We start from the raw sequence: 27,830 nt of genomic DNA, 5'->3' as shown, positions 1-27,830 counted from the left end.
AACAATTTTCAAATAAATAGAGGATTTGAATGATACTCTTAAGTAAGTAGAACTAAAAGATACATGTAGAGAGAACACTTCAGCTTTAAGCAAAATAATACATATTCTTCTGTAAGGTACAAGAATCATTTCCATGATAGAACATATTGTAGTCACAAAAAAGTCTCAATCAATTAAAAATATTGAAATCATACAATGTATCTTCTCCAACAACAATAGAATAAATCTTGAAATCAATAACTGAGAAATTCCCAAATATGTGGGAATTATACAATGAACTCTTCTACAGCCAAGACATCTAAGAAGAAATCACAAAGGAAATTAGGAACTAACTTGAGGCAAGTGAAATGAAGAAAAACATACCAAAAGTTATTGGGATGCAGCAAAGACAGCACTGAGAGGAAAATTTATAGTTCTATATGCTTCCATTTATTTCTTTATTTATTTTACATGGACAGGCACTGGGAAACAAACCCTGGTCTCTGGCTTGGCAGGTGAGAATTCTGCCACTGAACCACCATCACACCACTCTACATGCTTACATTTAAAAGAAGAAAAATCCAAAATCAGAGACCTCTTCTCACAATTGGAGGATCCAGACAAAGAAAAGCAAATTCAGTCTGATGCAAACAGAAGGAAGTCACATAAAATAAATAATTGAAAGAATAGAAAAAATCAACAAACTACAAATTGGTTATTTGAAACAATCAATAAAATCAATAAAACTTTAGGTATACTAGCAAAGAAGAAAAGACATAGGATGCAATGAACTAAATCAGAAATGAAAGCATGGGCATTAATACTGACTCTAATAAATAAAAAGGATTATAAGAGAATACTATGAACAACTATATGCCAAAAATTAGATAACCAGGATGAAGCAGAAAATTCTCAGAAACAAACAAACCAAGAAGAAATGACCTAAGAAGGAATAAAAGATCTTAAAAAAAAAACAATAACCAGTAAAGAGATTGAATCAATAGTTTAAAATTTCCCAAAAAAGGAAATCCAGGGTCTGTTGCCTTCCTATTGAAACAGAGCTCGAAGGATATTAAGGAATGATGAGAAAAAAAGAAAGGAAGAAAGAAAGAAAGACACAGATGGGCTCAGGGGGTCTGAAGCTTGAGTTTACTTCAGACAGACTTCAGACAATTTTATTCTTAACCAGATCCTGGTTATATACCACAGGATGTCAATAGGCATGCATGCATTTCCTGAGGGAGCAAAGTTCTTATCTTTCAGTGTTCTTCATACTTAACATAACCATTTGGGGTAAACATTCTTTTCCTCCCAGACTGCTCTACATAACAATCTCCACGGCTTACTGCCGCCATCCTGAGGCCAGCTGCTTCCACAAATTCTGCAGGTCTTGTTCTAACCCTTGGCTCCTACATTTCCCCCTTTTTATTTTATAAGCTGAGGAAAACAAGAATCACATTTTTAGGGTGACTATAAGCAGAAGTGACCGCGCCTGTCTTAGGTTGCCCTTAGGCTCTGAAGGAAGGTTCTTACCCGTCATTGGCTGCCAGTCAAGCTCTCTGACTTTGATTCAGGAAGGAGCCAAGAGTTTTTGCAAGAATCACATTTTTAGGATGGTTATAAGCAGAGGTGACCAGTGTCTGCCTTAGGTTGCCCTTAGACTCTGAAGGAAGGGTCTTACCCATCATTGGCTGCCAGTCAAGCTCTCTGACTTTGATTCTTTGTTGTTAAACACAGCTGAGGAGGAAGCAAATAAGTATAAACAGCCCCAAACCTAAGATTTTTTAGCTCTTGGGTAAGTGACTGTGTAACATTACCTCCATAGGCTATATGTAAATTATTCTGAAATAATTCTAATACCCCCTTTTTGTAATTCTAAGATATCAGGACTTAAACTATCTGAAAGCCCTAAAAGGTGCCTTTTTACCTTTTCCAATTCTATTTCAGACAGGTTATATGTTAAAAGGGGGTAATAAAAAAACTGCTCTCATTCCATTTACACTTAAACTTTGTAAAAGATTTAAATTATACATTTGATTTCCAGTATGAACCAATGTCATTTCTATATCATTTAGTCTATTATTAATTTGCTCATCAATGAGATTGTCTATGCCACAGTTCACTGGTGTTTTTCTAACAATGCTGCATCTGTATAGTTTGTTGCAATGTGGTTCCAGCAACTGCAGCTACTGTGATACTTCCAATTATTCCAATGACAGCTGCAATAATGAGTCCAATTAGTCTATTAGTCTTTTTTAGATATTCTTTTGCCAAATGGATCAGTATATGTGTTTCTGGAGAGGATTGCCAGGATCTTGACATCTGCAACAGCAGCCAAATACCTCTTCTCCTTGTTGCTACAATCATCTCATTTTTCTGCAATATAAATGCTTGGAGACAAGTGAATAGAGAATAATTCTCACAATTAAAAGTTTTATTTCTTATATGCATCTGAACTTTAACAAATATATATGGATCTCTAATACATATTTGTATATAGTGTTTATGGCAGCTATTTAAAGAGAAGTTATAGTTACTAGAATTGGCTATAAAAATTGGTCTCAGTCCTAGGAAAATTTTCTGTCAATTTCTTTGACTAATGCTATATTTATCATCCCATGAATTTGGCACAAATTATACTCCATGAATTAAACCCTGATTTAGCTTGCCTGTCCATATAGTCTCAGTTATCTTCAAGTTAGAGATGGGAGACCCTACAGGGGCTGCATCTCTTACAATTCCATAGGAATCATTAATTATGATAACTGCTCAATCCATATGACATAACTGCCATCCATTCCAACTTTCTTTCTCATCCAACAGGCAAGTATCCTTTGTTTCCATAGAGTTATGCATACAGGTCTTTCTAAAAATGGAAGAATTAAATTTGACACCAGTTTTCTTCTTACTGGACCTGGGAATCCTAAACTAGTATTCAGATTATTTTGGTAAAGTTGGATTGGCCCTTGTTAGGGCCCACAGCAGAGGTGGGTTAGGAATATAAACCCAATAAGTATGACTATGCCCCTGCCCTTCAGGAATTAAAGTTATATGTCCTATAATATATATTACCCATTTAGTTATTTTCATCCGGGTTGACATGTCTGGGTTTTATTCTCTTCGAGGGAATCCAAACCGAGGTTCCATCATCTGCAATGACAAGAGCAAAACCCCTACCCCACACCTTTACCACTTCTGGTTTCCATAAATCATCTTTAACATCTTTCCAATAGATTGGCTACAGCTGCAGTTCTGTTTGGGTTGTATCATTTTTCTTTCCCAAATTACTAAAATGTTGTTCTGCAGGAGTCTGATGAATTATTATAAATGATTTTTTTTAATTTAAAGTAAAAAGTGCTTTTGCTAGTTGATCTTTAGGTGTACTTATTTTCATAATGTCATTTTCCTGATCATCATTTCCCCGTTTTTGATTAAAGAGCATAGACTTTAGTGTCCAGTTTGGTCGTTTAATAATTCCTTGCCTTGAGGGATTATGAGGAATTCCTGTTGTATGAGTAATATTAAAAGTAGTACAAAATTTATGAAATTACTTTCCTTTATAAGCAGGACTGTTGTCCACTTAATAGATTGAGGGCATCCCACAACAGGAAAAGCATTAAGTAAATGTGATTGAACATGGCAAAAACAATCTCCAGATTGTGCAGTAGCCCAGATGAAATGAGAACAAGTATTTATGATAACATGTACATATTTCATTTTACCAAAATGTGAAATATGAGTAACATCCATTTGCCATAATTCATCTGCTTTTTGACCTCGAGGATTAATCCCTGATGCAAACGGGAGTGCATTTAAAGGTCCACAGGTTTGACAAGTCCTAACAATGTCCTGAGCTTGCTGTTTAAATATAGACGGAAATTTCTTTCACAGCCCTTTGCTGCTGATATGAGTCAATTTGTGAAATGTAGTGGGATCTTGAATTAAACTCAGAAGACTATCTGCTTGCTGATTTTGTAATGACAAAGGACCTGGAAGATTGGTATGAGCTCTTTATGGGCATGATAAAAAGGATTAATTTGACTTCTGATTAATGTTTGTAAGTGTAAAAACATTCAGGAGAGTTCATCTCTTTCAAACAAAGAAGCTGTTTTAATGTGAGTAACTGTTTGGCAAACATATTTAAAATCAGAAACAATATTAAGAGATTGTGGAAAACTTTGCAATACTTGAATTACAGCTGTGAATTCAGTATGCTGGGCTGAGGTATAAGGCATTTTCTAACTTGTTTCCCACTGGGGTGATATATGCAGCCTTCCCATTAATATTATTATCAGTAAAGACAGTAATAGCTAGCAGGGAAGCCAGAACTATTTTAGGCAAAATCCATTGTGTTCATTTTTAAAAATTGTAAAAGTTTTGACATAGCAAATGATTATTCATTTGTCCTTTGAAATTATTTAGTGCTATTTGCCAAGAAGTATTGAAAATATATAGACTTTGAACCTCTTCCTTTGTGAGATCACACACTATGCGATTAGGATCAGGACTTCTTAATTGATAATATTTTTGGTGACTTTTGGCTATTAAAGAAATAATCTTTTGCAAATATGTATTTAAACATTTTTGTCAATTGTTTGGTAAAAAAATCCATTTTAAAACACCATCTTGCTAAAATAGGCCTGTGGGAGATTGCAAGGTAAAGAAAATAATAAAATCAACAGGCTTTTTTAGATCTATTTGAACAAGCTGTCCTTTTTGAATGCATTATTCAATTAATTGTAACTCTCGTTCAGCTTTTTTGCTGAACTAGGCAACTATTTTGCTTAAAATAGTTCTGGCTTCCCCGCTAGCTATTACTGTCTTTACTGATAATAATATTAATGGGAAGGCTGCATATATCACCCCAGTGGAAAACAAGTTAGAAAATGCCTTTTGCTTAATAAATCAGAATCTCTTTGTAAAATATCAAACAAGTTTTGTAATATATAATTAGGAATCCCTAAAGTGGCCGGTAGCAAAAATGAAAGCAGAGTGTCAATAGTGACATGTACCCATAGTAAATGACCAGATTTTTAAAATTGAATTCATTGGATTGATTAAAAAGGAATGCAAGAATGTGGATTCTTTATAATTGGTTGTGCATTTTTGCTAATTTTAAATTTATTTCATGCAGTTTTTATGATATTTTCTCACAATAGTGGCCAAATTCCAATTTGCTTACATGACTGGGCCCAGTTGGGTCCTCTGGGAACTGGCTAGGGACCAAGAGGCGCTTCCTGGGACTTTGATATCTTTATTAAAGTACACCTCCTTCTGGGGGGATAGCCAGTCCTCCCAGCTAGAGTGTACATTTTAAATATTTCTTACCAAGGTCATGTGATAGCAATATCAGTTACATATAATGGCAACATCAGGTGAACAAAAAAGACTTCACAAGTATATTTTTTCCTTGCATTCAACCCTCAAATCTGATCTGCTTCCAATATAAGCCATGGTTATCTTGGGATAAATTTAGTTTATACATATATAGTTTATATAAACACTGGACAAAGCATTAAAGTATTTTGGCTTAAAGGAATTTAGGTATTTATATGATTTGAATATTATTTAGTCAGTAATAGATTCATTTATAGTAATAGTACTTAAATTAATAGATTAAGCCACCTGGTTTAGGGCAAGAAGCAGTTTTTGCCAGTATAATGATATCCAGGAGAAAATCAGTATTTTTTATACAGATAACAACATGATAAAAGTTAATGTAAGTTATTTTGATAAAACACAGACTCCTTGCTTTTTACCTAATTATTTAGAAAAATTTTTTTTTCTTTTCATTAGCACAGCCTAAGAGTCCAAGAAAACATTGTCATTTTAGACTCATTAAATCTTTCTTGATTTTAACCATAATTTCCATTTGTACAAACCCTCAGCACTTATACTAGTTTAGGCTTTGTCCCATATTTTTCTCATTTAGTAACAGTTATTCATTTTAATATAAAACTATTCTGTTTTCCTATTAATAAAAATACATCTTTCATATTTTTCATACTTAAATCATTACTTTGAACAAATATTTTACCACATATAATTACCATCAAAATTAAATTTGTTAGAATAATGTTAAATACTTAAAATGCTTTAGTTAATGTTTCAAATATGCATTAACTATCAATATATAGTTTTTAACAAGATTTTTTAGTTTTAAAGTTCTTAAAATATATTTCTTTTTAAAATATGAATAGGAGCTAAACTCATGGCCAGTTTCCAAACCACTGCCTGTCGAGAATTTAAGCCAACAAAAGAAGATGGGGCTAACATTCCCACTCTCTGTCACAAGACTTTACCTGTAGCATTGGTATAAATCTCATAGAATAATCATTCAGACTAAACAAAGGTAACCTAACAGAATACCTTGAGTCAGAACTACAATCCCGAACTTCATACCCCCTTGGGGACCAACTTGCCACAGGAACCGCAATGAGCACTGACCCCCATTTGGTATGGCACCTTTCTCACTGAATACTTTCTGACTCAGGTGTACATGAATCCCTACATAAAGGCAGCCCATCAAGAACAAGCCCAGAAACCAATCTTTCTTTATCCTGCTCTGCCAAAGGCACAGCAAAGAAGCAATTTTTAAAATCTATCATAATAAATCAGTTCTTAGAAATTACAACTGGTGTGGGCAAGCCAGGCTGCAATGACTCCATAGGCTGAACCACAGTATCAACTTTTATCAAATCAGTCAACATTTTCCATTTTCCTGACCTCCCTCCTGCAATAAATATTGGAGAATTCCAAGAACCACGAGACTCCTCCAAACGTCCTGCTCCAAACTGTTCCCAAATCAACTGAGTCAGAGCCTCAAACCTCTCTACAGATAAGGGCCACTGCGCAACTCAAAAAGGCCTGCCTGTAATATTTGTAGTGGATGTCCCTGGAGCATCTCCTCACTTTATGCTTTAAGAGTTCCCTCATTAGACCCCTGTTTGGGCACCAATTGCCAAGTCCAGCTCAAGCAACTGTCGAAACAGGGTAAGAAGTGGTAGTGGGAGATTGAGAAGAAACACAACTTAGAGTTTAAGACAAAGCATGAGCCAGGTAGTTTATTGCCTGACTGAACACAATAACCAAATAGAAACAGGAATATTTTCCCCGTTTTGTTATGTTCACTGCAAAGCCTTCATAACCAATTTCCATTACTTAAGATTTAAAACATTATGGCCTTAAGGCTGAAACCAACAACAATGTTTTTGAATGAGATCAAATAAGCTTATTAATTCAGATGTTTTAACAGGCACCCCAGTAGCTTTAACACACACACACACTCCTCCAGCCGCCTATTATGATTACCCGTTACCCTGATGATTCAAGGAAAATGCTTACTTTACCAATATGACTCGAGTCCTCTTCTATCAGCTGGACACAGGTGCCTCTAATGAGACTTTTCCTTGGTTCCTTAATATTGATTTGGAGTCTTCTTCTTCAAGCCCACGTTGGGTTCCAAATGTTGCTTCCTGTAGAAACGGAGCTCGAAGGATATTAAGGAATGATGAGAAAAAAAGAAAGGAAGAAAGAAAGACACAAATGGGCTCAGGGGGTCTGAAGCTTGAGTTTACTTCAGACAGACTTCAGGCAATTTTATTCTTAACCAGATCCTGGTTATATACCACAGGATGTCAATAGGCATGCATGCATTTCCTGAGGGAGCAAAGTTCTTATCTTTCAGTGTTCTTCATACTTAACATAACCATTTGGGGTAAACATTCTTTTCCTCCCAGACTGCTCTACATAACAATCTCCACGGCTTACTGCCCTCATCCTGAGGCCAGCTGCTTCCACAAATTCTGCAGGTCTTGTTCTAACCCTTGGCTCCTACAAGGGTCATATGTCTTCACAAATGAATTTTACCAAACATTCCAAGAAGAGTTAACTCCAACAGTGATCAAACACTTTCAAAAACTGGAAAAAGAGAGAACATTCCCTGATTCATTCTATGAGGCCTAACTCATCCCAAAGCCAGATAAAGGTACCACAACAAAAGAAAATTACAGACCAATAACCCTTATGAAAAATACTAACAAATTCAATCCAATGGCATATTAAAATAAGTATACACCATGACTAAGTGGGATTTATCCCAGTTATGCAATGGTGGTTTCACATAAAACCAGTTAATATAATACACAACATTAATATAATAAAGGGGTAAAAAGCACATGATCATCTCAATTGATGCAGAAAAAGTATTTGACAAAAACCAGAATCCCTCTTTGCTAAAGTCACTTAGAAAACTAAGAATAGAAGCAAACTCCCTCAGCATGATAAAGGACATATTGAAAAAAAAACAGTGCTAACATAATCACCATTTTTGAAAGATTAAAGTTTTCCCTCCAAGATCAGGAATAAGACAAGATGCTCACTTTCACCACTGTACAGCATTGTATTGGAAGTTCTAGCCAGAACAATTAGCAAGAGAAAGAAATAAAAGCCATACAAATTGGAAAGAAAGAAGTGAAACTTTTCTGATTGCAGATGATATGATCCTATCTATATAAAGAATACCCTGAAAAATCCACAACAAAGTTACTAAAACTAATAAATGAATTCTGCAATGTGGCAGAGTACAAGCTCCACATAAAAAATCATATTGTTTCTATACACAAGTAAAGCACAATCTGAAGAATAAATCAAGGCAAAATTCCATTTACAATAACAACTAAAAGATCAAATATCTGGGAAATATCTAACCATGGATGTAAAAGACATGAGTGCAGAAAATGGCAAAACATTGCAAAAAGAAGTCATAAAGACCTAAATAAATGGGAAGGCATTCATTATTCATTGGAAGACAAAGCATTGCCAAGATGTTAATTCTACCCAAAGTGATCTACAGATCTAAGGAAATTCTTAACAATATTCTGAAAACCCTCTCTGCAGAGACGGAAACCCAATCACCAAATATATAGAGAAGGGCAAACGGTCCCACATAGACAAAATTATTTTGAAAAAGAAAAACAAAGTTAGAGGATTTGCACTTCCTGATCTTAAAATTTATTACAAACCCACAATAATAAAAAGAGCTAAGTATTGGCACAAAAGAAAACATATAGACCAATAGAATTCAATTGAGAGTTCAGAAATAAACCTTCACATCTATGACCATCTGATTTTTGACAAGGTTCTGAATCTACTCAATTGGAAAAGAATGATCTCTTCAACAAATGGTGATGGGAAACTGGATGCCAAATAAAAAAGAATGAAGGTGGACCCCTACCTCTTATTGTATGCAAAACTCAACTCAAAATGTTGTTCTTCATATAAAAACAGCAACTATAAAAGTCTTGGAAAAAACCTAGGAAAGGATCATCAAGACATTGTGTTATGAAATAATTTCTTAGACTTTACACCCAAAGTATGAATAACAAAAGTGATAAATGAGACCTCATCATGGTTAAAAACTTTGTACATCAAAGTACTTTCTCATGAAAATAATTCCATTGTGGTCTGATAAGAAAATTAAACTAATTTCAATATTTTGTAATTTATTAAGGCTTGATCTAAAGCCTAATATATGGTTGTCATGGTCAGGTTCATGTGTCAACTTGGTCAGGTGGTGGTACCTGTTTGTCTGTTTGGACAAGTGCTGACCCATCTGTTGCTATGAGAACATTTCATAGAATTAAATCATGATCACATTGGCTACATCCACAGCAATTCCATTTGTAATCAGCCAAGAGGAGTGTCTTCTTTAATGGGTGATGCTTAATTTAATCATTGGAAGCCTTTTAAGGAGGATTCAGAAGAGACAGCTGCTTCAGCTGGTGAGACTGTCCTGTGGTGTTTGTCCAGATCCTCCATTGGAATCATCACTTCACAGCCTGCCCTACAGATTTTGGATTCTATAGTTCCATGGTTGTGTGAGATATTTTTATAAATTTTATATTTACAAATATTTCCTGTTGATTCTGTTTCTCTAGGGAACCCTAACTAATATAATGGTCTATCTTAAAAATTCTTCCATGTGCACCTGAGAGGAATGTGTAGACTGCTGTTGGGTGGAGAGTTCTATATATACCATTAACTCTATTTGGTTAACAATGTTGTTTAAGTCCTCTATTTCCTTTTTATCTATCAAATATTGAAAGTTGTGTATTGAAGTCTACAACTATTATTCTAGAACTATTTCTCTCCTCAATTCTGTCTCTTTCATTCATACATTTTAAGGACCTGTTGTGAAATGCATATGTTTATAATTCTTTTATCTTCTTGGTGGATTGAAACTTTTATCAACATAAAATATCCTTGTTTGTGTCTTGCAAACTTTTATGACCTAAAGTCTAATTTGTATAACAATAATACAGCCACTCTGGCTCTCTTTTGATTACTGCTTGCAAGGAATATATTTTTTCCACCCCTTTTTTTCAGATTCTTATTTCTTTTTACCTAAAGTGATTTTCTCATAAAAAGCATATAGATGAATCACAGTTTTTCAACCAGTCTTTCAATCTCTGCCTTTTAATAGGGATATCATCCACTGACATTTAAAATAACAACTGAGAAGAAGGATTTACTACTGCAATTTAGCTGTTTTTTTGTTGTGTATGTTTTATGTTCCTTAATTATTCCATAACTGCCTCTTTTAGATTTAGCTGCTTTTTGGTAGTGAACCATTCTGATACTCTTCTATTTTTCTTTTCCCTATATTTTTTATATTTTCATAGTGGTTAACTTTGCAATTACAATTAACATCTTAAACTAAAGAAACTTAGTTCAACTATTGCTAATCTAGTTTCAGTTGTATACAAATGTTCTACACTTATATATCTCCCTACCTCTCTCTTTATGAATATCATCTCAGATAGACTTCCGGAGAAGATGGCAGCTTAGTAAGAGGTGCGGGTCTTAGTTCCTCCTCCAGAACAGCAACTAAAGAAACAGAAGCAATACAAAACAGCTCCCGGAGCCATGACAGAGACCAAAAAGACAGCGTACCCCATTCTGGAACAGCTGAACGGGCAGGGAGAATCCGCTGCAGTGAGATACCCGAGGGGCGCGTGTTTTCCCGGCTGGTGCGGCTGGCGACTGGGGTCCCCTCCACACACGTGGCTCCCCAGTCTGACTGGGAACATTGGATAGCGGGGCCCTCCCACCACGCTTGGCATCTCGGGCCAGCTGGGCAATTTGGACCGGCACTCCCCCAAGCTGCGGCGGCCGGCGACTCCCCACCTCCACGCGCGGTTTCCCAGGCCGACTGCAAGATTCAGATTGGCAAGTTAAATGAGCCACAGCATCTTTCACTGGTGGGACCCGCAGACATACGAGTGCCACGAACGCCACCTACTGGCCAGGAAAAGAAAAACAGAGCCCAGAGATTTCACAGAAAAACCTTTCAACCACCCGGGTCCCACACCCAGGGAAATCTGATCAAATGCCCAGACACCAGCAGAAAATAATGGATGATGTTCGGAAAATTGAAGATATGGCCCAGTCAAAGGAACAAACCAATAGTTCAAATGAGATACAGGAGCTGAGACAACTAATGCTGAATATATGAACAGAAATGGAAAAACTCTTCAAAAACCAAATCAATAAATTGAGGGAGGACATGAAGAAGACATGGGCTGAACAAAAAGAAGAAATAGAAAATCTGAAAAAACAAATCACAGAACTTATGGGAGTGAAGGACAAAGAAGAAAAAATGGAAAAACAATGGATACCTACAATGGTAGATCTAAAGAGACAGAAGCTACAATTAGTGAACTGGAGGATGGAACATCTGAATTCCAAAAAGAAACAGACACTATAAGGAAAAGAATGGAAAAACTTGAGCAGGGGATCAGGGAACTGAATGACAATATGAAGTGCACAAATATACGTGTTGTGGGTGTCCCAGAAGGAGAAGAGAAGGGAAAAGGAGGAGAAAAACTAATGGAAGAAATTATCACTGAAAATTTCCCAACTCTTATTGGGAAATTGGGAAGACCTAAATTTACAGATCCAAGAAGTGCAGCGCACCCCAAAGAGAATAGACCCAAATAGGCATTCTCCAAGACACTTACTAGTTAGAATGTCAGAGGTCAAAGAGAAAGAGAGGATCTTGAAAGCAGCAAGAGAAAAACAATCTGTCACATACAAGGGAAACCCAATAAGACTATGTGTAGATTTCTCAGCAGAAACCATGGAAGCTAGAAGACAGTGGGATGATATATTTAAATTACTAAAAGAGAAAAACTGCCAACCAAGACTTCTATATCCAGCAAATTTGTCCTTCAAAAATGAAGGAGAAATTAAAACATTTATAGACAAAAAGTCACTGAGAGAATTTGTGACCAAGAGACCAGCTCTGCACGAAATACTAAAGGGAGCACTAGAGTCAGATATGAAAAGACAGAAGAGAGAGGTATGGAGTAAAGTGTAGAAAGAAGGAAAATCAGATATGATATATATAATACAAAAGCCAAAATGGTAGAGGAAAATATCCAAACAGTAATAACACTAAAAGTTAATGGACTGAATTTCCCAATCAAAAGACATAGACTGGCAGAATGGATTACAACCCAGCAATACCACTGCTAGGTATCTACTCAAAGGACTTAAGGGCAAAGACACAGATGGACATTTGCACACCAGTGTTTATACCAGCATTATCTACAATTGCAAAGAGATGAAAACAGCCAAAATGTCCATCAACAGACGAGTGGCTAAACAAACTGTGGCGTATACCTACGATGGTGTGGTAGTTAGATTCAGTTGTCAACTTGGCCAGGTGAAAGCACCTAGTTCTGTTGCTGTGGACATGAGCCAATGGTAGGTGAATCTCATCTGTTGCTAATTACATCTGCAGTCGACTAGGAGGCGTGTCTGCTGCAATGAGTGACGTTTAACTTAATTGGCTTGTGCTTAAATGAGAGAACGCAATGTAGCACAGTCTAGCAGCTCAGCATTCCTCATCACAGCACTTGCAGCTCAGCCCAGGCCTTTGGAGAAGTTACCCCAGGGAAAGTCGTTGGAACCCAGGGGCCTGGAGAGAAGACCAGCAGAGACCATCCTGTGCCTTCCACGTAAGAAAAGAGCCTCAGTGGAAAGTTAGCTGCCTTTCCTCTGAAGAACCAACAAAATAAATCCCCTTTTATTAAAAGCCAATCCGTCTCTGATGTGTTGCATCCCAGCAGCTAGCAAACCAGAACAGATGGAATATTATGCAGCTTTAAGACAGACTAAACTTATGAAGCATGTAATAACATGGATGGACCTAGAGAACATTATGCTGAGTGAGTCTAGCCAAAAACTAAAAGACAAATACTGTATGGTCCCACTGATGTGAACCAACATTCGAGAATCAGCTTGGAACATATCATTGGTAACAGAGACCAGCAGGAGTTGGAAACAGGGTAAGATAATGGGTAATTGGAGCTGAAGGGATACAGACTGTGCAACAGGACTAGATACAAAAACTCAAAAATGGACAGCACAATAATACCTAAGTGTAATGTAACTAGGTTGGAACACTGAATGTAGCTGCACCTGAAATATAGTTTTTTGTTTGTTTGTTTGTTTGTATCTTTTGTTTTTGTTTTTTTCTTTTTCCTTTATATATATATATATTTTTTTTTTAGTATTATTATTTTAATTCTCTTCTCTATATTAACATTCTATATCTTTTTCTGCTGTTTTGCTATTTCTTTTCCTGAATCGATGCAAATGTACTAAGAAATGATGATCATACATCTATGTGATGATACTAAGAATTACTGAGTGCATGTGTAGAATGGAATGATTTCTAAATGTTGTGTTAATTTCTTTTCTATTTTCTGATTAATAAAAAAAATTTAAAAAATATCATCTCAGATAACATCTTTATCATTGTTGTTTTTAGCATAAATTTTAAATGTTATTTTACATATTTATTTATTAAATCTTATTGGGGTAAAAAGCAACTATAAGTCAAAAGTACAATAATATAGATGGTATATTTACCTGTATAGTTACCTTTACCATTGTTCTTTAAGGGTTTTTATGGGTTCGAGCTAGTGTCTAGTGTCCTTTTATTTCAACCTACAAGACTCTCTTTAGCATTTCCTGTACAGTAGATCTTCTGGTAATTAACTCGTTCAGCTTCTGTTTACATGTAAATACCTTAATTTCTCCTTCATGTTTAAAAGATTATTTTGCAGGATACAGTCTTCTCCATTCACAGATTTTTTTTCTTTAAATGGTTTAAGTATACTGTTCTAATGTCTCTGGCTTCAGTGGTTTCTGATGAGATCTATTACTATTTTTATTGGGGTTCCTTGTATGTCACAAGTCAATTCTTTCTTCATGCTTTGAAATCCTTTGCATTTGGACTTTCACATTTTCATTCAAATGTGTCTTTGAGTAGATCTCCTAGAGTTTATTCTGCTTAGAGTTTGTTGAGCTACCTGGATGAGCATATTAATGTCTTTCAACAAATTTGGAAATTTTTGCCCATGGTCTTGAAATGCTCTCTGGGCACCTTTCATGCCCTTTTGTCCTTTGGGGACAAAATGATGTCTAAATTGGCATTCTTGATAGTGTTACACAGGTTCTGTCCTTTTTTTTCTTTTTTTTTTCCTGTCTGCTCCTCATATTGGATAATTTCAATTGTCTTGTCTTTAAGTTCACTGATCCCTTCTTCTACCTGTTCAAATTCACCATTGAATTAATCCAATGAGTGCTTCATTTCAATTACTGTAATTTAGCACTTCAAATGTTCTGTTTGGATATTTCTTTCCTTCTTCCTTCCTTCTTATTCCCTTATTTTTTTTCTTTCCTACCTTCCTTCCTTCCTTCTTTTATTCTTTTATTCTTTCTTTCTTTCTTTCTTTCTTTTTCTTCTCTTCCTTCTTTTTAATTCTCATCCCTTTATTTGCTTTAGACATTATTTTCATAATTTACTTTAATTTTTTAATATAAACTCCTTTAGTTCATTGAACATATTTAAGCCAGCAGATTTAAAGTCTTTCACAAATATTTCCAGTGTAGAGCATCCTCTTAGATAGTTTCTGGCCAAAAAACTTTCCTGTGAATGGTTTATGCTTTCCTGATTCACCTTGTGTTTTGTAATTTTTTTAGAACTGGACATTCTGAGTATTATGTTGTTATTTCTGTGGAAAGCTAATCTTTCCACTCCTGTGGGATTGCTAGGTTTTTCTACAGTTCTTTAGGGCTATAGCCTTCAGTTTCTTACTTTTTCAAACTATTTTTGCTCCCAAAGAGGAAAATGAAAGAGGAAAGAAAAAAAATCATACTGCTTCTTAAAGTCTCTTCAGCTTCTCTTCCCAGAGGAGCATTGGAAAAGTGACTACCCTCAGAGTTGGCCCCATTCAGCAATCTGAAGTAGCTGATCAAATTTTTGTGAATGTTGATCACACCATGCACACAAACAACAACTCCATTTTATTGAACTAGGTCATTATAGCTCACCTTATATTAGTCAGGATTCCCTAGAGAAACAGAACCAATAGGAGACATTTGTAAATATAAGATTTATAAAGATGTCTCACATATCCATGGGAATAGAAGAGTCCAAAATCCATAGCACAGACTCAAAGTTGGCTGTTCCAATGAAGGGTCTCAAATGCCACAAAAAAAGTCTTGCTAGCTAAAGAAACAGTAAAAAAGTCTCTCTTTTCCCTTAATAGTCTTCAGCTGATTGGGTTATCTCATTTGTGGGAGACACACCCTTACATGATCACAGATGTAATCAGCCACAGCTGCAACCAACCGACAGATGAATTAATAAAACAGCTTTCTGTTTTATCAACCAGCCACAAAATATCCTCACTGCAATGGTCAGGCCAGTACTTGACTGACCAGACAACAGGGCACATCATTTAACCAAATTGACACCAAAACTTAACCATCACAGTCCACCCCTTGTTGACTTGGCAGCTATACACACCACTTTGAAATATGCTTAATTTCCAAATAGAACAGAGACATATAATTTACCTAACAAAATTCAACTGTCGGGACTTCCGGAGAAGATGGTGGCTTAGTAAGACGCACAGGTCTTAGTTCTTCCTCCAGAACAGCTACTAGGGGAGTAGAAACAATACAGAACAGCTCCTGGAGCCACAACAGAGATCAAGAAGACAGCATACCCCATGATGGAATGGCTGACTGGCTGGGAGAACCCGCTCCGGTGAGATCGCCGAAGGGCGTGGGGTTCCCTGGGCCGGGACGGCAGGCGTCCGGAGTCCCTCCCTCCCACCTTCCTGGGCCAGCTGGGAGAATTGGACAGGTAGTCCCCTCAAGCCATGGTGACTGGCGCCCCCCCCCACACACGGCCCCCCGGACCAACTGGGAGAATTGGATCAGAGATCCCCAGGCCATGGAGAACGGTGACCGGGATCCCTTCCAAACATGTGGCTTCCTGGTCTGGCTGGGAATGGTGCACTCCCCCGGGCCGTGGTGGCTGGCACCCTCCTGCCATGCTTGGCGCCCCAGGCCAGCTAGAAGATTCGGATGGGCACTCTCCCGGGCTGCGGCATCTGGCGACTCTCCCCGCATTCGGATCCCTGGGCCGGCTGGGAGATTCAGATTGGCACTCTTCCAAACTGCTTTGGCTGGTGAACTTCCCCCACAGCGAGAGCTTTCCAAAGTTAAAGGACCCACAGCACCTTTTACTGGTGGGACCCACAGACAAACAAGTGCCATGAGCGCTCTTTACTGGGCAGGATAAGAAAAACAGAACCCAGAGATTTCACAGAAAAATCTTTCAACCTGTTGGGTCCAACACCCAGGGAAATATGACTAAATGCCCAGACGCCAGCAGAAGATAACAGATCACACTGAAAATTGAAAATATGGCCCAGTCAAAGGAACAAACCAATAGTTCAAATGAGATACAGAAGCTGAGACAACTAATGCTGAATATACGAACAGAAATGGAAAACCTCTTCAAAAACGAAATCGATAAATTGAGGGAGGACATGAAGAAGACATGGGCTGAACAAAAAGAAGAAATAGAAAAACTGAAAAAACAAATCACTGAACTTATGGAAGTGAAGGACAAAGTAGAAAAGACGGAAAAAACAATGGATATCTACAATGATAGATTTAAAGAGACAGAAGATAGAATTAGTGATTTGGAGGATTGAACATCTGAATTCCAAAAAGAAACAGAAACTATAGGGAAAAGAATGGAAAAACTTGAACAGGGGATCAGTGAACTGAAGGACAATATGAAGCGCACAATTATATGTGTTGTGAGTGTCCCAGAAGGAGAAGAGAAGGGAAAAGGAGGAGAAAAACTAATGGAAGAAATTATCACTGAAAATTTCCCAACTCTTATGAAAGACCTAAATTTACAGATCCAAGAAGTACAGCACACCCCAAAGAGAATAGACCCAAATAGGCATTCTCCAAGACACTTACTAGTTAGAATGTCAGAGGTCAAAGAGAAAGAGAGGATCTTGAAAGCAGCAAGAGAAAAACAATCTGTCACATACAAGGGAAACCCAATAAGACTATGTGTAGATTTCTCAGCAGAAACCATGGAAGCTAGAAGACAGTGGGATGATATATTTAAATTACTAAAAGAGAAAAACTGCCAACCAAGACTTCTATATCCAGCAAAATTGTCCTTCAAAAATGAGGGAGAAATTAAAACATTCTCAGACAAAAAGTCACTGAGAGAATTTGTGACCAAGAGACCAGCTCTGCAAGAAATACTAAAGGGAAGACTAGAGTCAGATATGAAAAGACAGAAGAGAGAGGTATGGAGAAGAGTGTAGAAAGAAGGAAAGTCAGACATGATGTACATAATACAAAAGACAAAATGATAGAGGAAAATATTATCCAAACAGTAATAACGCTAAATGTTAATGGACTGAATTCCCCAATCAAAAGACATAGATTGGCAGAATGGATTAAAAAACAGGATCCTTCTATATGCTGTCTACAGGAAACACATCTTAGACCCAAAGATAAACATAGGCTGAAAGTGAAAGGTTAGGAAAAGATATTTCATGCAAATAACAACCAGAAAAGAGCAGGAGTAGCTATACTAATATCCAACAAATTAGACTTCAAGTGTAAAACAGTTAAAAGAGACAAAGAAGGACACTATCTACTAATAAAAGGAACAATTAAACAAGAAGACATAACAATCATAAATATTTATGCACCGAACCAGGATGCCCCTAAATAGGTGAGGAATACACTGCAAACACTGAAAAGGGAAATAGGCACATCTACCATAATAGTTGGAGACTTCAATTCACCACTCTCATCAATGGACAGAACATCTAGACAGAGGATCATAAAGAAATAGAGAATCTGAATATTACTATAGATGAGCTAGACTTAACAGGCATTTATAGGACATTACATCCCACAACAGCAGGATACACCTTTGTCTCAAGGGCTCATGGATCATTCTCAAAGATAGACCATATGCTGGGTCACAGAGCAAGTCTTAACAAATTTAAAAAGATTGAAATCATACACAACACTTTCTTGGATCATAAAGGAATGAAGTTGGAAATCAATAATAGGTGGAGTGGCAGAAAATTCACAAATATGTGGAGTCTCGACAACACACTCTTAAACAACGAGTGGGTGAAAGAAGAAATTGCAAGAGAAATTAATAAATACCTCGAGGCAAATGAAAATGAAAACACAACATATCAAAACTTATGGGACGCAGCAAAGGCAGTGCTAAGAAGGAAATTTATTGCCCTAAATGCCTATATCAGAAAAGAAGAAAACGCAAAAATTCAGGAATTAACTGTCCACTTGGAAGAACTGGAGAAAAACAGCAAACTGACCCCAAAGCAAGCAAAAGGAAAGAAATAACAAAGATTAGAGCAGAAATAAATGAAATTGAAAACATGAAAACAATAGAGAAAATCAATAAGACCAGAAGTTGGTTCTATGAGAAAATCAATAAGATTGATGGGCCCTTAGCAAGATTGACAAAAAGAAGAAGAGAGAGGATACAAATAAATAAGTTCAGAAATGGAAGAGGAGACATAACCACTGACCTCACAGAAATAAAGGAGGTAATAACAGGATACTATGAACAATTTACGCTAATAAATACAACAATGTAGATGAAATGGACGGGTTCCTAGAAAGGCATGAACAATGTACTTTGACTTAAGAAGAAATAGATGACCTCAACAAACCAATCACAAGTAAAGAAATTGAATCAGTCATTCAAAAGCTTCCTAAAAAGAAAAGTCCAGGACCAGACGGCTTCACATGTGAATTCTATCAAATATTCCAGAAAGAATTAGTACCAACTCTCCTCAAACTGTTCAAAAAAATCAAAACGGAGGGAAAGCTACCTAATTCATTCTATGAAGCCAACATCACCCTCATACCAAAACCAGGCAAAGATATTACAAAAAAAGAAAACTACAGGCCGATCTCTCTAATGAATATAGATGCAAAAATCCTCAATAAAATTCTAGCAAATCGTATCCAACAACACATTAAAAGAATTATACATCATGACCAAGTAGGATTCATCCCAGGTATGCAAGGACGGTTCAACATAAGAAAATCAATTAATGTAATACACCATATCAACAAATCAAAGCAGAAAAATCACATGATCATCTCAATTGATGCAGAGAAGGCATTTGACAAGATTCAACATCCTTTCCTGTTGAAAACACTTCAAAAGATAAGAATACAAGGGAATTTCCTTAAAATGATAGAGGGAATATATGAAAAACCCACAGCTAATATCATCCTCAATGGGGAAAAATTGAAAACTTTCCCCCTAAGATCAGGAACAAGACAAGGATGTCCATTATCACCACTATTATTCAACATCGTGTTGGAGGTTCTAGCCAGAGCAATTAGACAAGAAAATGAAATACAAGGCATCAAAATTGGAAAGGAAGAAGTAAAACTATCACTGTTTGCAGACGATATACTATACGTCAAAAACCCGGAAAAAATCCACAACAAAACTACTAGAGCTAATAAATGAGTACAGCAAAGTAGCAGGTTACAAGATCAACATTCAAAAATCTGTAGCATTTCTATACACTAGTAATGAACAAGCTGAGGGGGAAATCAAGAAACGAATCCCATTTACAATTACAACTAAAAGAATAAAATACCTAGGAATAAATTTAACTAAAGAGACAAAAAACCTATATAAAGAAAACTACAAAAAACTGTTCAAAGAAATCACAGAAGACCTAAATAGATGGAAGGGCATACTGTGTTCATGGATTGGAAGACTAAATATAGTTAAGATGTCAATCCTACCTAAATTGATTTACAGATTCAATGCAATACCAATCAAATCCCAACAACTTATTTTTCAGAAATAGAAAAACCAATAAGCAAATTTATCTGGAAGGGCAGGGTGCCCCGAATTGCTAAAACCATCTTGAGGAAAAAAAACGAAGCTGGAGGTCTCACGCTGCCTGACTTTAAGGCATATTATGAAGCCACAGTGGTCAAAACAGCATGGTATTGGCATAAAGATAGATATATCGACTAATGGAATCGAATAGAGTGCTCAGATATAGACCCTCTCATCTATGGACATTTGATCTTTGATAAGGCAGTCAAGCCAACTCACCTGGGACAGAGCAGTTTCTTCAATAAATGCTGCCTAGAGAACTGGATATCCATATGCAAAAGAATGAAAGAAGACCCATATCTCACACCCTATACAAAAGTTAACTCAAAATGGATCAAAGATCTAAACATTAGGTCTAAGACCATAAAACAGTTAGAGGAAAATATAGGGAGATATCTTATGAAACTTACAATTGGAGGCGGCTTTATGGACCTTAAACCTAAAGCAAGAGCACTGAAGAAGGAAATAAATAAATGGGAGCTCCTCAAAATTAAACACTTTTGTGCATCAAAGAACTTCATCAAGAAAGTAGAAAGACAGCCTACACAATGGGAGACAATATTTGGAAATGACATATCAGATAAAGGTCTAGTATCCAGAATTTATAAAGAGATTGTCCAACTCAACAACAAAAAGACAGCCAACCCAATTACAAAATGGGAAAAAGACTTGAACAGACAACTCTCAGAAGAGGAAATACAAATGGCCAAAAGGCACATGAAGAGATGCTCAATGTCCCTGGCCATTAGAGAAATGCAAATCAAAACCACAATGAGATATCATCTCGCACCCACCAGAATGGCCACTATCAACAAAACAGAAAATGACATGTGCTGGAGAGGATGCGGAGAAAGAGGCACACTTATCCACTGTTGGTGGGAATGTCAAATGGTGCAACCACTGTGGAAGGCAGTTTGGCGGTTCCTCAAAAAGCTGAATATAGAATTGCCATATGACCCAGCAATACCATTGCTAGGTATCTACTCAAAAGACTTAAGGGCAAAGACACAGACGGACATTTGCACACCAATGTTTATAGCAGCGTTATTTACAATTGCAAAGAGATGGAAACAGCCAAAATGTCCATCAACAGAAGAGTGGCTAAACAAATTGTGGTATATACATACGATGGAATATTATGCAGCTTTAAGACAGAATAAACTTATGAAGCATGTAATAACATGGATGGACCTAGAGAACATTATGCTGAGTGAGTCTAGCCAAAAACTAAAAGACAAATACTGTATGGTCCCACTGATGTGAACCGACATTCGAGAATAAACTTGGAATATGTCATTGGTAACAGAGTCCAGCAGGAGTTAGAAACAGGGTAAGATAATGGGTAATTGGAGCTGAAGGGATACAGACTGTGCAACAGGACTAGATACAAAAACTCAAAAATGGACAGCACAATAATACCTAATTGTAAATAATCATGTTAAAACACTGAATGAAGCTGCATCTGAGCTATAGGGTTTTTTTTTTTTGTCTGTCTGTTTGTTTGTTTGTCTTTTTTTTCTTTTTCCTTTTCTTTTTTTTACTATTATTATTATTTTTATTTTTTTCTCTATATTAACATTCTATATCTTTTTCTGTTGTTTTGCTAGTTCTTTTCCTAAATCGATGCAAATGTACTAAGAAATGATGATCATGCATCTATGTGATGATGTTAAGAATTACTGATTGCATATGTAGAATGGAATGATTTCTAAATGTTGTGTTAATTTCTTTTTTTTCTTTAATTAATAAAAAAAATCAACTGGGGGCGGGCCGCGGTGGCTCAGCGGGCAAAGTGCTTGCCTGCTATGCCGGAGGACCTCGGTTCGATTCCCGGCCCCAACCCATGTAACAAAAACGGAGAAACAGAATACAATAAAAACAAGAAAATGTTTAAAAATGTTTCCCTTTCTTCCTTCCTTCCTTCCTTCTATCCTTCCTTCCTTCTCTCTGTCTTTCCTTTAAAAAAAAAAAAAAAAAAAAAAAATCAACTGTCCTGCATCCAACTGGAAATGCATGACATCTCTCCAAAATAGGGTGCAAGTCATTAGGTAATATTCACACTTGAACTTCATATCCTATAAACAATGAGGAAATATTCACACCATCACAGTCCTCATTTCTGTAACTGGTCATGTGGTCACAGTTCATATTTACTATTACCTTCTTCTACACCCCATTCCATTGTTCCCTTTGCCCTCAGCAAGTACTTTGGCTGGCTGTTATTCTTAGCCAGGTGGGAGACTCATACCTTCATTCCAGAAGTTTCTGGGTAATTGGAAGCCCTGCTTGGATTGGGTTGTTGCAGTTTTCCATTGACTTTAATCATAGGGCATGGTCGTACTAAGAGAAACCCAAGTGAATTGCCTGTATTCTAGAAAAGTTCTTCTTTAACTCCATTGTTTAGTTGCAATCCTACTTCCCCTTCACACTCAAGATTAATTACCCCAGAAAAAGCAGTAATCCCCTTTCATGCCTGTTGATTCAATGGCATGAAAGACAAAAGTGGCCAGGTGACAGTCTCAACTTCTAGTTCAATGGACTCATTCTTGTGTCTCCTGGTAAGAACACTGCTTCTTTTGGAACTAAGACCTATAGAACAACAAAGCTTAAGGTTTCAGGGACAGGAAGCAAAAATTTTCCTAGTGGATCACTAGGTGCCACTCCAATTTCCACCCCTTGAATCCTGGCCTTGGGAGAAACAGCACCACAGAGTCAATGCTGATGTAGAGTATGCACAGCCTCCTGGAGAAAATTGCCTCAGATCTACAAGGTGTTGCCACCTATTTTGCACCATAAGTGGATCTTCAAAAGGCCATTCCAAAATTCTATCAACCCAGCCACCTCTGGATATTGGGGAACATGGTAAGACCAGAGAATGCCATGAGCATATGCCCATTCCCATGCCTCTGTAGCTGTAAAGTGGGTTCCATGATAGTGAATAATGCATTCTGGAAGTACATAGGTGGTAATTCTTGTGGAGGCATTGGGTGCAGTGAAGGCAAGTCAATATCCAGAGACCGTTACATGATGGAAGTGGTCCAATGTAATCAACCTGCCACCAGATAATAGGCTGGTCACCCCAGGAAATAGTTCCAGATTGCGGACTGAGTGTGGGTCTCTGCTTCTGACAGATTGGGTACTCAGCAGTGGCTATAGCCAGCTCAGTCTTGTTATTTGGAAGCCCATTACTGAGCCCATGCATAACCTCCATCCCTACCACCATGCCCACTTTGTTTATGAGTCCATTGGACAATGACAGGCATGGATAGGGAAAGAGTTTGAATTGTATCCACATTACATGTCATCTTATCCACTTGATTATTAAGATCACCCTCTAGTGATATCTTCATATATTTATATGGAGATAAATATCTTTATATCTTTGCATGAAGATAAATATCTTCATGCATTTTGTCACTCAGAAAGATCTATCCATATACCTCCTCCCCAGACATCTTTGTCACCAATTTTCTAATCTTATCCCTTCCAAATGGCTGACCAAACCATTAATAATAGTCTATGAGTCAGTATACAAATGCACCTCTGGTCAGTTATCTTTCCAAGAAAAATGAACAACCAGGTGCACAGCTTGAAGTTCTACCCACTGGAAGGATTTTTCCTCACCACTGTCCTTTAAGGATACCCACAAAGGGGTACTTATATTTTCAGGACCTGCTTGAGTCCTATCTCTTATATACCATCTCCATTTTATGATAGAGTGTTGCTGTGCATGCCCAACTTTATGGCTTGGTGGGTCAGACAACACTCAGCTCATGATAGGCAATTCGGGTCACATGGTAATTTGGGGGTCCATGGTTAGGATTTCAGTCTCTATGAAGACCCAGTAGCATGCTGAAACATAAAGAAGAAAAGAAACTAAGTTTATAGAGTTTGCTCTGTTCAACTGATGTTGCCATTATGTGACCTTCATGCTAAATTATTAAAATGTGTGCTCCAGTTGGGAGGACTGGCTATCCTCCCAGAAGGAGACACACTTTGATAAAGTTATCTAGGTCCCAGGAAACTCCTCTTGGTCCCTAGCAAGTTTCTAGAGGAACACCTGGGTCCAGTCATGCAAGCTAATTGGATCCAGCCACTATTGTATAAAACCACCATATAAACTGCATGCAAACAGTTAGGAAAAAATCTTATCCAAGAGGAGGATGCTCTGCTCAGGACTTTTCCATTTGGACTATGAAAATATGTCTCCAGAATTCCCCAGCATTCTTCTTTGGGTGTTGGTGAATTCTTGCCTGGCAATGTAATGTAATTTACTTTATTCTTCTGTCTTTCTTTTATCAATAAATAACGTTTTTTTAATTCAAGAAAGGTGTATTACTCATTAATCCAACCTTGTCCAAATGGAGGCCTCACCACATATCTTAATAAAGCAAAATTGGCATAGGCAATAGGATTCAGGAGTTTAGTATGAATTTCTTCAAAAAATTAGAAATTAAATGTGTAGTTTGTGATGTTCCTAGATGGGAAGAGTTGTCATTTTCACAATTTGCCCAAGAGTATGCTATTGGTATTGGACTATGTGAAGAATGGGGGGGGGGAGAGAATTCAAACTGCTGAACCTCTTCAACTGGTAGAATCTTTGCAAGCAGCTCCTAAAGAAAAGGGAAGAGAAATGGTAGGAATTTGTAGGAGAGAATAGATAATTTTGACAGCACATTGAAAAGTGCATGAGAAAAAAAGAGTCTGTCACAGGAGAAATTACTATTAGAAAAATGTCTGGCAGATTTGCAAGGCAAACTTTCTTCATTGCAGTGCCAAAATTTCATTCTTGGAGATCAAGCTCACGGCTATCAGAATGTCACAGAAAAAGCAGCAGTAAGGTGTACACAATGCAAATATAAAAAACATAAAGGAAAAATTAATTAAAAATAAATTATATGCCTTAACTGCTTCTGAATTCCCTGATTGGGACCCAGATAAATGAGATGGAGATATACACAATGAATCTGAAAGTGAAGGAGACTCAGATTATACTCCCAATTTTCCTTCTGAAGTGGAGGCTCAGTCCATTGTAAGAAGAAAAGAAGAGAAATGAGATATAGTCACTTTTAAAACTACTATAGAAGATTTTACTCAGCAATAAATTAAAGATATAATGCCCAATCTAGCAAAAAACAAAGAAAAACAAAAAAGAAATAGAAAGCCTTCAATAACTTGGATGGTACAAATACTACATGCAGGTGCAAGGGTTATTGTACTTGGCCCTGCTGTCTGCATGAAATTTATAAGGATAAGCAACAATATCCGCATACAATCTGCCATTCATGATTTTTCCATTGATACTGGGTTCCATTAATATTCTAGCCTTGGCAGCCAAGGGATGTAATAAACAGTATATTACTAACACTATGTGACCAAGTCAGAACAGACCCTGGTATTCCTTAAAAAAAGGTATGCAAAAATTGAAAGAGGAGATAATGAAAACTGCTATTATGTTAGGAGAGGTTGATACTTATCATGAAACCCCCATGTTAACTTCTCATGGAAATGTGATAATACAGACTGCCCCACCAGCATACAAACATTTAATTATGACATTGCTATTGGCTAAGATGGGATACTTTTTAAGTGAGGTACTACATAAAATGGCTTAATTGGAAGATATGGGGGACTGGAGTAGTTCTCTTGTTAAAAAGAAAGAAGAAAATTATTCATGATTAATTAATAAAATCCATTAAAATATGTTTCAAGCCCTATTTAGGGCCAGAGTGCCCCAAGATGATATTGATAGGCTTCCCACTACAGAGATATGGAAAATGCATAAAGAAAAAGTAAAGTGTAACAGCGCTAACTGAAAGGTGGAATTAGAGCCAGGAAATTGGATGGTTGTAGGTGAATGACAGTAGATTATAGAGAATTGAATAAAGTGACTCCTCTGACAGCAGCAGTCCCAGCTACTATTATATTTATAGAAAAGATCCAAAAGTTCCCAGGATATTGGTATGTTGTAATTGATCTAGCTAATATATTCCTTATGATCCCAATTGATTCTACTGATTGGGATCACTTTGCTTTCACGAGGCAGGACCAGCACAATGCTTTCATTTGTTTGCCACAAGGACACCTACATAGTCCTCCTTTGTGCAATCAGGTTGCTGCTGAACATTTGGATGAGTTCCCCTTGGAAGCTGAGGTTCAGATTATGCATTAAATAGATGATATCATGATTCAAACTAGTGCCCAATCGATAGTGGAATGAACTTTACAGATTTAATTGAACGTATAAAAGAAAAAGGTTGGTAAATAAATCCAGAAAAAATTCAAGGACCAGATCAACAAGTAAAATTTTTAGGTGTTCATTGGAATAAATGCCATAGAGAAATCTCTCAAAAGCTAGGCAAAAAAATTAGATTTTAAAACTCCCACTAGCAAGAAGGGAGCACAGAAATTTATTGGATTATTTGGTTACTGGAGAGCACATATTCAGCATTTGGGAATGAGTTTGCAACTCTTACATAAAGTTACTAGGAAAAATATGCCTTTGAATGGGAGGACAGAGAAAATACAGACTTTGAAAAAGCAAAAGCCACAGTTCAAACTGATCTGGACCTATGACCTGTGGAAGAAAATCCAGTTGAAATACATGTGACTATACAGGATCAATATTCTACTTGGAGTCTATGGCAACAACAAAAGGGGCAATGAGTTCCTTTGGGTTTCTGGTCTTGGGAATCACTCTTATCCAAATGTCATATGCTCCTTTTGAACAATAACTATTAGCTGCCTATTGGGCATTAGTAGAAACTGAACAAATGACCATAGGTCATGAAGTCATTTTATGATCTGGAATCCCTATTATGAATTGCAAAATGAGTATTCCTGTCTCATTAATAAGAGCATGCACAGGAATCTAGCATCACTACATGGAAATGGCATATGCAAAACTGAGCCAAGCCAGGGAAAATGGGGTAGGTAATCTACATGAAAAAACAGCACAAGAAGTTTCCTCCTCAAGTTAAACTGTACTCCCCACATTAAAACCAATATCTCCAATACAATGGAATAAAGGCTACGATTTTTTAACATGTGGTTTACTGATGATACAGCAAAATGTGTAGGGCAAACTCAGTATTGGAAAGTAATTTCTTATATTCCCAGAAAAAAAGTACCTTAAAAACTACTGGAAAGCAGGGAAGTAGTGAATTAGCTGAATTGCAAGCAATCTATCAGGACTTACTACATGAAAGAGGAGGAGAATGTCACATATTTACTGATTCATGGGCAGTGGCTAGTGGACTAAGTACATGGGTACCCACTTAGCAACAAAATAATTGGGAGATTTGTGGTCAAGAATTATGGGGAATATTATTGTAGAAAGTAATTTAGGAAATTGTAAAAGTACTGATGATTATGTTTTTCATGAAAATGTCCCCACTGCTATAAATCCACTGGAACGTGAGTATAACTCCATCATGGATGCAGCAGCAAAATGTCACTCAATACCTGCACCCAGGAAGAGAATTCATTAGCAAAATGGGTGAATCATAAGTCAGGACATCGGGGAGCACAGGCTATG

Source organism: Tamandua tetradactyla, chromosome 26 (assembly GCF_023851605.1).
Source record: "Tamandua tetradactyla isolate mTamTet1 chromosome 26, mTamTet1.pri, whole genome shotgun sequence".
NCBI classification, from domain to species: Eukaryota; Metazoa; Chordata; class Mammalia; order Pilosa; family Myrmecophagidae; genus Tamandua; species Tamandua tetradactyla.
The sequence above is the reverse complement of the archived record's forward strand: the minus strand, read 5'-3'. Positions refer to the sequence as shown.